Source organism: Pantherophis guttatus, chromosome 2 (genome assembly GCF_059756535.1).
Source record: "Pantherophis guttatus breed Tessera chromosome 2, ASM5975653v1, whole genome shotgun sequence".
NCBI classification, from domain to species: Eukaryota; Metazoa; Chordata; class Lepidosauria; order Squamata; family Colubridae; genus Pantherophis; species Pantherophis guttatus.
Window position 1 is genome coordinate 175,122,125 of NC_142064.1, and position 11,544 is coordinate 175,133,668.

Sequence of the window (11,544 nt, forward strand, 5' to 3'; positions counted from 1 at the left end):
GAATAATTTATTTTATTTTTATTTATTTTATATTGGATTTCTATACCGCCCTTCTCCCTAAGGACTCAGGGCGGTGTACAGCCAGATTAAAAAAACATGCAGAACAAATATTAAAAACAATTAAAAGATATATAAATTTGGCCCAATTAAAACTCATTTACCAATTAAAAACGTTTAAAACATTTAAAAACAGTTAAAAATTTCATCTTAAGCCAGCCCGGCTTGTTTAAATAAATGGGTTTTAAGGGCGCGACGGAAGGCACTGAGGTCTTGGATTCTCCTTATCTCTGGGGGGAGCTGATTCCAGAGGGTAGGTGCCCCCACAGAGAAGGCTCTCCCCCTGGGGGTCACCAGCCTACATTGTCTGGCTGATGGCACCCCGAGGAGGCCCTCTCTGTGGGAGCGCACGGGTCGATGGGAGGTCGTTGGTAGCAGCAGGCGGTCTCGAAGATAGCTAGGCCCTATGCCATGGAGCGCTTTAAAGGTGATAACCAACACCTTGAAGCGCACCCGGAAGACAACTGGGAGCCAGTGCAGCTCGCGCAGGAGCGGTGTTACATGGGAGCGCCATGCTGCTCCCGTCACTACCCGCGCTGCTGCGTTCTGGACCAGCTGGAGCCTCCGGGTGCTCCTCAAGGGGAGCCCCATGTAGAGAGCGTTGCAATAGTCAAGGCGAGAGGTGACGAGGGCGTGAGTGACTGTGCACAGGGAATCCCGATCAAGAAAGGGCCGCAACTGGCGAATCAGGCGAACCTGACAAAAGGTCCCCCTGGTTACAGCCGTCAGATGTTCCTCCAAGGACAGCTGCATATCCAGGAGGACTCCCAGATTGCGAGCCCTCTCTGTGGGGGCCAATGACTCGCCCCCAATAGTCAGTGATGGAGTCAACTGACTATATCGGGATGCCGGGAGCCACAGCCACTCAGTCTTGGAAGGGTTGAGCTTGAGCCTGTTCCTCCCCATCCAGACCCGTACAGCCTCCAGGCACTGGGACATCACTTCAAGGGCATCGTTGGGGTGGCCTGGGGTGGAGATGTACAGCTGGGTGTCATCAGCGTACTGGTGGTATCTCACCCCAAAGCCACGGATGATCTCACCCAGCGGCTTCACATAAATGTTGAACAGAAGGGGCGAGAGGACCGATCCCTGCGGCACTCCACAAATGAGAGGCCTCGAGGTCGACCTCTGCCCCCCTGCCAACACAAACTGCGACCGGTCGGAGAGAAAGGAGGAGAACCACCGCAACACGGTGCCTCCCACCCCCAACTCTTCCAGCCGGTGCAGCATGATACCATGGTCGATGGTATCAAAAGCCGCTGAGAGGTCTAACAGGACCAGAACAGAGGAACAACCCCTGTCCCGAGCCCTCCAGAGATCATCAACCAACGCGACCAATGCCGTTTCTGTGCTGTGCCCAGACCTGAAACCCAACTGGAACGGATCTAGATAAGATGTTTCCTCCAGGAATTGCGGAAACTGTCGTGCGACCACACTCTCAACAACCTTCGCCATAAAGCGAAGGTTGGAGACAGGACGATAGTTGGCCAATATTGCCGGATCCAGGGACGGCTTCTTGAGGAGAGGCCTCACCACCGCCTCTTTCAAGGCGGTGGGGAAGTAACCCTCACTCAACGAAGCGTTGATAACACCCTGGAGCCAGCCTCGTGTAACCTCCCGGGAAGCCAGTACCAACCAGGAGGGACACGGGTCCAGTAAACATGTGGCCGCACTAAGTCTCCCCAAAATCCTGTCCACATCATCAGGAGTCACAGCATCAAACTCCTCCCAGATAACATTCTCAAGACTATTCCTCGTCACCCTGCCCTGATCTACCCAGTCAGAGTCCAAATCCCCCCGGATCTGGGCGATTTTGTCATACAGGTATTGTCCGAAATCCTCCGCCCTGCCTTCTAAGGGATCCTCCCGCACTCCTGGATGGAGCAGGGCGCGGGTCACCCTAAACAGGGCAGCCGGACGATTCCCTGATGACGCAATAGAGGCGGAAAAGTAGTTAGACTTTGCCGTCTCTATCGCCACTAGGTAGGCCTTAATATGCGACCTTACCAGTGTTCGATCAGATTCAGCGAGACTGGCCCTCCAACCGCTCTCCAGGCGTCTTTTCCGGCGCTTCATTTCCCTCAGCTCCTCAGTAAACCAAGGAGCCGCACGGGATCGGCATCGGGTCAGAGGCCGCAAAGGCACAACTCGGTCCAAGGCCCCACCAGCCGCCCGATCCCAGGCGGCTACCAGGTCCTCGGCCGAGTCATGTGCTAGATCCTCAGGAAATGGCCCAAGCTCCGTCTGGAACCTATCAGGATCCATCAGGCGCCTGGGGCGGATCCATCTAATTGGATCCACCTCCCTGCGGCGAGGGGTCGCGGTTCGAAGATCTAGGCGAAGGAGTGAGTGGTCAGACCATGACAAGGGTTCCATGTCTATATCCCCTATAACAAGACCACTCAACCACTGGCCAGAGACAAAAATCAGATCCAGAGTGTGACCTCCCCTGTGAGTAGGGCCATGAACTAACTGGGTCAGGTCCATGGCCGTCATGGAAGCCATGAACTCCCGAGCCACCTCAGACGTTTCACCGACGGATGGCAAGTTGAAATCACCCATGACTAAAAGCCTGGGTGTATCTACTGCCACCGTGGCTATCACGTCGAGTAGCTCAGGTAGGGCTGTTGCCACGCGGCAGGGAGCCAGGTACGTAAGCAACAAGCCCATCTGAACCCCACGGCCCCACCTCACAAGGAGGGACTCACATCCGGCTATCTGAGGCACAGTGGTCTCCCTCGGACCCAGATCCTCGTTAATAATAACCGCCACCCCCCCGCCCCTCCCCTGAGCCCTCGGCTGATGGAATGCTCTGAAGCCTGGTGGGCACATTTCAACCAGAGGGACGCCACCCTCCGGGCCCAACCAGGTCTCCGTAATACCCGCCAGGTCCGCTCCTCCCTCTTGTATAAGATCGTGAATGAGGGGGGCCTTATTGACCACGGACCTGGCATTGCACAGCATCAGCCGAAGGCCCAGCTCCTGAGTATCTAAGCCACCTAGTATCCGAGCAGAGCCTTGGGGACCGGGGCAAGCAATTGCTCTCAGACAGCAAGTGCGAGCCCCCAGCACCTGATGTGGTCCCCTGCTCCCGCCATATCTGCCCCTCCCATTCACCGTGCCGATGGTACAGCCCTCATAGATATCGTCCCCCATCCCTTTCCCAATCCCTCGTCCGGTGCCCCCCGGATCGTTACCCTGTGCCGGGCACGGCTCTGACCCTGGTGGATTTCCCCCCCAATCCGCCTTAGTCTTCTTCCCAATATCTTTAAAAGAATAATTACAACCCCCTCCCCCAGAACCCCTTAAAATCTTTAAAAATTTCCCTAAAAAGCCCCATAAATTCTTCCTTGCTCCATGCCATCTCTCCGGACTCCAAAGTCCGTCATCGAGATAGGCCCTCGATAATGTGGGGGGCCAAATCTGCGAGAGGGGAGAATCTCGCAGGGCGAGGAGTTCCGACACCGAATACATATAGCTATCAAGGGGAAACAGTCCAAGGGTGGGGGACCACTGATGTTATAAGCGTAGGGAAAATTCCAGTCCATGGTCAGGCTGCCAAGCTCCACTGTCCTCTCACGACAGTGGCTAAGGAGGTGCATATCATTCGACCCCGAAAGTTTCCAGGGTGGCCGTCTCTCACCAGGCCAATCCATGGAGACTTTGATAGAAAGCTCAAGGGTGAGGATAGCCATATTCCGCCTCCTCGGCCCCATGTCCATAGAACCAGTATCCCTCCTGGGATTAGCAGCATCAGGGAATCCAATATCCAGCTCAAAGGAGGTTTAAGTTCGTAAATGTTCGTCAGAAAAGTTCTACATGGTAGGGAATCCAGACAGGCCAGATGGAAATGGGAAAAAATTAGGAGTAGTTCAGCAGGCCAAGATGGATGGGAAGCTATGATCGTAGTAGGCCAATAGGCCAAAGCTCAGTCTGAAGGAAGGAGGGGGGGGATTCAAACCGCATAAGTTTGTAGTCATTTTCCAGCCCCAATAACCCTCAACCTTCCATTCTAGAGGGTAAAGCTCCCCAATTTCGTCCCCCCCCATCCAGCTCACCCTGGGGGGGGGGCTCTGGGTCTCCCTGGGGGTAACCCTTCCCTCAAGGGTCATATACTCTCCAGTCACCCCAAAATCAGACCTAAAACCGCTGCTGAAGAGTCCTGGGCCGTCTGTTTGGAAGTCTTTAGGCCCTTGGGAGCCGCCCCAACCTTAGGCGCCCCCGTCACGACCACCGCCGCGGCCTCCGCAGTCCCCATCGCCATCGTCGCCATCGGCCCCCCCACGGACGTCCCCAGCCGCCCCCTGCCTCCAAAGATCCACCTCGAGGCATCCAGGGGTGTGGGGAACCTCCGTAGGGGCCTCACAACGCCGACGTCGTCCAGGAGCTGCCGCCGCCGCCGCCATGACCGCCCGCGACCGCCGCCGCCGGTGCCGCTCCCCTGCAGGCCGCAGACCGCCGTCACCCACCGCCGTCCTGACGTCATCCCCCTCAGCGCTGGGATGGTCCGGGGAGCCGACAAAGCTTCCAACGGGCTCCTCAGATGCTGCTTCGTCCGGGCGGGGGGTCATAGATGTTCGAAATGACCCCCCTGAGCCCCCCCAAGCCGAGGCATCGCCCCCAAGAAGCCGAGACTCAGCGCCGGAGCGCCATCTTGGGGCATGCGCAGAAGAATATTATGTATATGCTTTTTATCTTGCCTGCTGGCCTGATAAAATATGCAAATGTATGCACTTGAACATATTTAATATTACAGACATGGTTAACGGAAAGAGTGGCTGCAACGTTTTGTGTCAACCCAAACTTCTAGACTGGATTTGTACAACATACTAGGCTAAAATGTGATTGACTACAATAGTTTGTTGTTGAGAATTGTATGCAAATTCCCCCTCCCGCCCCTTTGTTACAAATGCTTAGTGTGAGCCTAGGCAGATAAATTCATTCAGTGAAGCAGGAGTTAGTATGTTGTATGAACACAGTGCAATTTTAATTTATATATAATTCTGAAGTTTGCTAGTTTAAACATCTGGGCAATGAAACTAGGTTTAATTGTTCTCGAGCTGAACTCAACACCACAACATTCCTTTTATTGCCGTTGCTATTCTGGGAAAGAAATTGCATTACATAATTGAAATTCTAATTTCAATCTCCCAAATCTAACAATCCTGTTCTGGGATATAGAAATGGCTTGTTTAGTTGAGGATGATTATATAATCCTATTCTAAATGACAGGTCACCAAGTGACATTCGGAGCTGACCAATCTATGTGCCAAATAGGCACAGATATAAAATAATTTTTTTCATGATGGAAACGTGTTACTGTAATCTGATTCATTTAAAAACTGCAGTTAACAACTCTGGCAAAAAGGTTCATTAAATTGGGAATCCTCACTTAACAATCTTGCTTAGCAATGGAAATTCTGGTTCCAATTGTGGCTGTAAGTCAGGGACTATCTGTAGGCAATTGTGTAGCTACATTGTCTGATTTTGTCCATTTCCCCACATTTGCTGGAATTGCTTGTTATACTTTCAGGATCTACTTTTTTTTTAGGAATTTGCCTTCACTGTGAATTCGTTTTTCCCACTGCTACTTCTACTGTGGAATCCTAGTCACCATTACTGTGATACTTTTATAATTTTTCTTGAATCCGAAAAACGTTATTAGGCTACCTTTGGTGTAAGTTTCCTTTACAATCAAGGCCTACAGAATTAGATGATCACTTCTCCCAAGGTTACTTCCCCTTTTCAAGTAAGCTTTTATTATTGGTTAATATGAAGGACAGCTTCTGTCACCCTGAAGGGGCAAGTTGTGAAACAACACAAGGTAAGCATTTTCAGGAAGGGCAGTTTGACAGAGTTTGTCTACCCTAAATTGGTAATTAAGGTAAAGTCTTCCATCACAGCTATTCAATGCTTCTTTGAAAAAAATCTATAGCTTAGTTTTCAATCATCCAACTCCCCCCTCCCCCCTCATCCCAGTATTTTATTATGGGTTGGGCAGGCTTTACTTTAACTAATTAACTTTAAGCTAGATGCTCTCTGAGGTATTGCAAAGTTTATTCATTTGGATTTCTGAGCCAGTATGGATATTTTAAATGCAAACCTTCAACTTGCCTTTCTGTCACAGTTCATCTTTGATTGTTACATTCCAATAACCTGAATCATCTTGCCAATATCTGCTTTACCTCTTAAATCATATTTATTTTCTTGTTCTAAGAGTTGAAGGTAATTTGTTTCCAAAAATCTGGGTGTTGTTAATTAGCCAATATTATTTCTGAAATAATATCCAGTGGTAATAAGTTGCATTACTGAATTATCTGTGATGTTTCTTTAGGAGTTTATGTATGTATGTATGTATGTATGTATGTGTATGTGTGTGTATGTATGTATGCTTGTTTGTCTTTGAGGTGCAACCAGGGGTGAAATCTAATTTTTTTTGCTGCAGGTTCTGTGGGCGTGGCTTAATTAATGGGCGTGGCTTTGGTGGTAAGGTGACTGGGAGGGTGTGGCTTGTTAGATGGGCGTGGCCAAGTCAATGTCACTTCTTTGCCCTTTTTTAACCTACAAAAAACAACACAACTGGCTCACCCACAATATAAAAGCAGCTGTGCTAGACCCAAAATGGCCCCTGCAACAAGCAGGAACCTCACACAGCCACAAAAAGCCCAAAAAAACAACTTTCACACTTTACACACACACAACACAACACAACACAACACAACTGGCTCACCCACAATGTAAAAGCAGCTGTGCTAGACCCAAAATGGCCCCTGCAACAAGCAGGAACCTCATACAGCCACAAAAAGTCCAAAAAACCAACGTTCACACTTTACAGACACAAAATTCCACATACAGCTTTGTGAGATTTTGTGTTTGTGTAGTTAGAGTGAAACACTACAGAAACACACTAAATCTCAGAAAGCTGCACAAATATTTTATTTTAATTTATTTTTATTTTTACATAAAAGCAGCTAAATTTAAAACTTCATAAACTTTAAATGGCTAGGTCTAAAAAAAGAACAACTAAAAAAAAAACCCCAATTAACTATTTTTTTAAAGCTCCCAAAGGGGAAAAAAACTTACCCAATAGAACAGGGGTCTCCAACCTTGGCAACTTTAAGACCTGTAGACTTCAACTCCCAGAATTCCTCAGCCAGCTTCGCTTTGCTGGCTGAGGAATTCTGGGAGTTGAAGTCCACAACTCCCTGCCTGCTTGATTGCAGGCAGGGAGATTCAGTTGCTTGCTGATGCAATCGATTGCAGGGATTACAGTAAGGCGTTGCGACCAGCAGCTAAGGTAAGCAAGCTGACGGGGGGAGGGGGAGGGATCGTCAGAGCCATTTAAAAGAAAAAAAGTTTTTTTCTTTTACATGGCTCTGGTGATCCAAGCTGAGTTGCCTGATTAGCAGGCAACTCAGCTGGGATTGTCAGAGCTTGGCTGGTCAGAGCCACTTAAAAGAAAAAAAAGGCTCTGGTGATTGCGCGGCTCAACTGGGCATGGGGGGTGGGGGCAGGGAATTTTGCTACCAGTTCTCCGAACTGCCCGTCGCCATCGCTACCTACTCGCCTGAGCCGGTCCGAACCGGGAGCATTTCACCCCTGGGTGCAACCCATCCTATGTTTGCAATCCATCAATCCAGAGGTGAAATGTTCAGACCGGCTCGGGCGAGTAGGTAGCGATGATGGCCGGTGGTTTGGAGAACTGGTAGCAATGGCAGCTGGAGGCTCCGCCCACCCACCCACCGCCCCATTCCCTGGACTCCTACTGCTCACCTTCCGCGGCTGGCTGTCAGGGAAGGCAAGCGCCTGAAAGGTACCGGAGTCACTCACTCTCCGCTTTGATACATGCGCCGGCTGCGCAAGCGCACATCCAACCTGCCGCTGAATTAAATAAACTGCGCTTGTTCAGCCAGCGCGTGGAACAGAGCGGCTCATTCAAGAAGGAGAGTGAGCGACTCCGGTACCTTTCAGGCGCTTGCCTTCCCTGACAGCCAGCCGCGGGAGGTGAGCAGTAGGAGTCCGGGAATGGTACATTCCCCGAGTCCGGGGAATGGGATGGGTGGGCGGAGCCACGTGGCGAAGGGCGAGCAGGCAGTGGCTCTGTGGCAAGGCCGGAGTTGAGGAATGGTGCATTCTCCGACTCCTACTGCTCACCTTTCTCCCGCGGCTGGCTGTCAGGGAAGGCAAGAGTCTGAAAGGTACCGGAGTCACTCACTCTCCGCTTTGATACATGCGCCGGCTGCGCAAGCGCACATCCAACCTGCCGCTGAATTAAATAAACTGCGCTTGCGCAGCCAGCGCATGGACCAGAGTGGCTCATTCAAGAAGGAGAGTGAGCGACTCTGGTACCTTTCAGGCGCTTGCCTTCCCTGACAGCAAGCTGTGGGAGAAAAGTGAGCAGTAGGAATCTGGGGAATGGGGCAGGTGGGCGGAGCCGCGGGAGAAAGAAATTTAAAAAGTTTTCCTACTGGGTTCTGTGGGCATGGCTTGGTGGAAGGGGGTCTTGTGACTGAGTGGGCGTGGCTGTGAGTGACATCGAGTTGGCCACACCCACTCAGTCACAGGACCCCTCCCCCCACCAAGCCACGCCCACAGAACCGGTAGGGAAAAATTTTAGTTTTCACCCCTGCATCAATCACTAAATTCATGTTATGGTCCCAGAAATCAAATCTTGTTAACATCATTTGGATAGCCTTTTATGATTTGTGGACTGAGCCAGGAATTCTGGGAGTTGAAGTGCACAAGTCATAAAAGAGCCATGGTTTCCCATTCCTGGCTTACAACTTCTCTCTTTTCCTTTTTGGTCTTCTTCCATGGCTGAAAGAGACCATTTGAACCATCAGGTTCTTGAGCTTTCTTCTTGAAGCTTCAGAGTTCATCATGGATGGTGTAACTGTTCTTTGCAGTATTGCTTGTTCTGATTTAGCAGAAGGTTGTAATTATAAAAGAATATGGTAAGCATTGGACATTCTCTCACACTCACTGCTGATATTCACAAGCTGATGGGCTCATTCAGGAGATCTTTTTTCAATCTGTAAATCACCAAATCTAATGACTGTCTTTTTACTGGACACAACATTCCTTCTGTGTACTGCCTTGTCTCATTTTTTGTAGTTCTGTATTCCTCTGAAGCCTTGGAATGTTTCTTTTGAGGGTAACTGAAAGATGTTTCTGAGTTCTGGCATTATAGAATAATATTGCTCATGTGTCTGTTTTCTGGTTGTTATTGTCCATAGGATTTGCTGCTTTGTTTTCATTATGGAAAGTTGCTTCCTCTGTTAAGCTATTCTTGTAGTACCACCTTTAATATTTAACACCATGATTAACACTAGACCAACAATCAAGAAGTCAATAATACCTCAATCAAGCAACTACCAACTCAGAAAAACAAGCTAACAGTAAACAGCCTAATCAAAGAACTCCCAAGAACACTCCCACCAAGACTGACAGGTCAAGCCACTAGTATATAAAAAGAGCAAATCCTGCTCCCTTCTAGCATCGATATTGTTACCTAGTTTGGTTTTGAAACGTCTGTAAGCAAATGACCCAGGATCACACAGTTCAGCCCTGAGCAACAAAATTCTCTTCTATCAGCACCTTTTATCTGATAAGTCTTCCATTTTTTTATTATGCATTTTGTTGTATTACAAAACAACAATCCACCAAAATAATTACAAATCAACCCAATAAAATTAGCTTTATTTACAGCAGATGAACTATGACTGCTATACTCTTATAAAAGTACTATTGACTTTTATTGTAAGTTTGCTATAAATTCAAACTTGTTGCAAATATGCACTGGGAAGGATCATAAACTTGTTACAACCATTGCAAGTCATGATTGCAGAGTCCTGGTCAATAATTACTATAAGAATTATTATTTGAGGCACTACTAGGTTAGCAAAGTATTTGCTGTTAACTTAGAGGGAAACCTAATTCCTAATTGTCCTAGAAAAAATCCTGTTATTTTATTTTCTGTTTTTGCAGTGAGTTTGCTACTTTTGGGGTTCAGCCTTTACATCAACCACACTTACCTTTCTTGTGTATTGTCTCCAATTACAAATAGGCTCTCTTTCTGACACTATAAGGATGAAGATTGGAAGATGCAATCTGTTTTTCAGAACTTATTCAACTGTTCTCTACCTGTGTTGTCATAGTTGCCATGTTAAGTTGCCATAACATAATTGTTAATTTTAAATAGGAGGGCTGAATGAAAAGTAATGTCTTCAATGTTCTAAACTGTGCTAGAAGTTGGCATAGTTTTAAGAATCTGTTTTTCTATTTAGTTGGTAGAAAGTTGCTATGAGAAACAGTTGTACTGTTGTTGTTTGTGAAAATGGAACTCTGCAAAGACTTCTCATTAATGCACTTCAAGCAATGCATTAAATTTTTGACTGCTGAAAAAGTCCTTCCAAGTGAAATTCATTGCCAAACAGATTGTTTATAGTGATGAGTCTGCTGATGTGAATATTGTACCGTAATGGGCCCAAATGAATAATGATGGTGAATGAGCAGAACCGATTTGTGTGATCAAGAATGAAGTGGATGACCTATGACAGCAACTGATGAGTTTCACATTTAAGGACAATTGGTAGCTCACTCAAAGGGAAATTGCCATCAGGCTTGGCATTTCACAGGAACACGTGGTTCACATTATTGATGTTTTTCAGTATTGGAAGGTTTGTACAAGATGGGTTCATTGCATACTGATAGCAGGTATCAAAGTGTCAAGAGCTGAAATTTGCTATCAATTGCCGCCCTGCCACAAGGATGAAGCAGAGGAATTTTTTTTCAACATCATGGTTACAGCTTGGAGGTGATACCGATGCAGGATTATTGACATGGATTCCCTTAAGTGTAGCAGCCCTATCATTACAACACTCAAACATTTGAAACCCAGTTAAGCAGAATTTGGAAGTGCAAGAAAGACATTTTGCTGCAACACGACAACATTGTGCCTCATACCTCATGACACCCCCAAGAGATGCCTGTGCTATCCCATGTACCATAGAAACCAAACATGCCAGGGAACTTCCATCTTTCTCCACAACTTAAGGTGCATCTTTGTGGGCATCTGCTTGACTCATGAAAAGGTGAAAAAGACTAAGGAACTGGTGAAGAAGCCAAGTCTGGGGTTCTTTCTTGACGGCTCTTAGAAGCTTGTCTATCACTGAGAGAAGTGAATAGTGAATGATGTTGATAATGTAGAGAAGTAAATACAAGGAACAGAAGAGCTAATTTCAAGGATTATTTTCCTGTTTCATTTATTAAAATATCCCTATTTAAACAAACAATGGAGGTGAATGCATTAAGTTTCATTCAAACTTTGTATTTGAGTTATTATTATTTACTTCCTAATATAACATCAGCAGAACATAACATTTCAGTTGTGTAATTTATTTGAAACAATATTAATCATAAAAATCCCATGTGTTGTATATAGTGTTAGAAATTGTATTCAGAAATGCAGATAGTGATGTCTCTGTT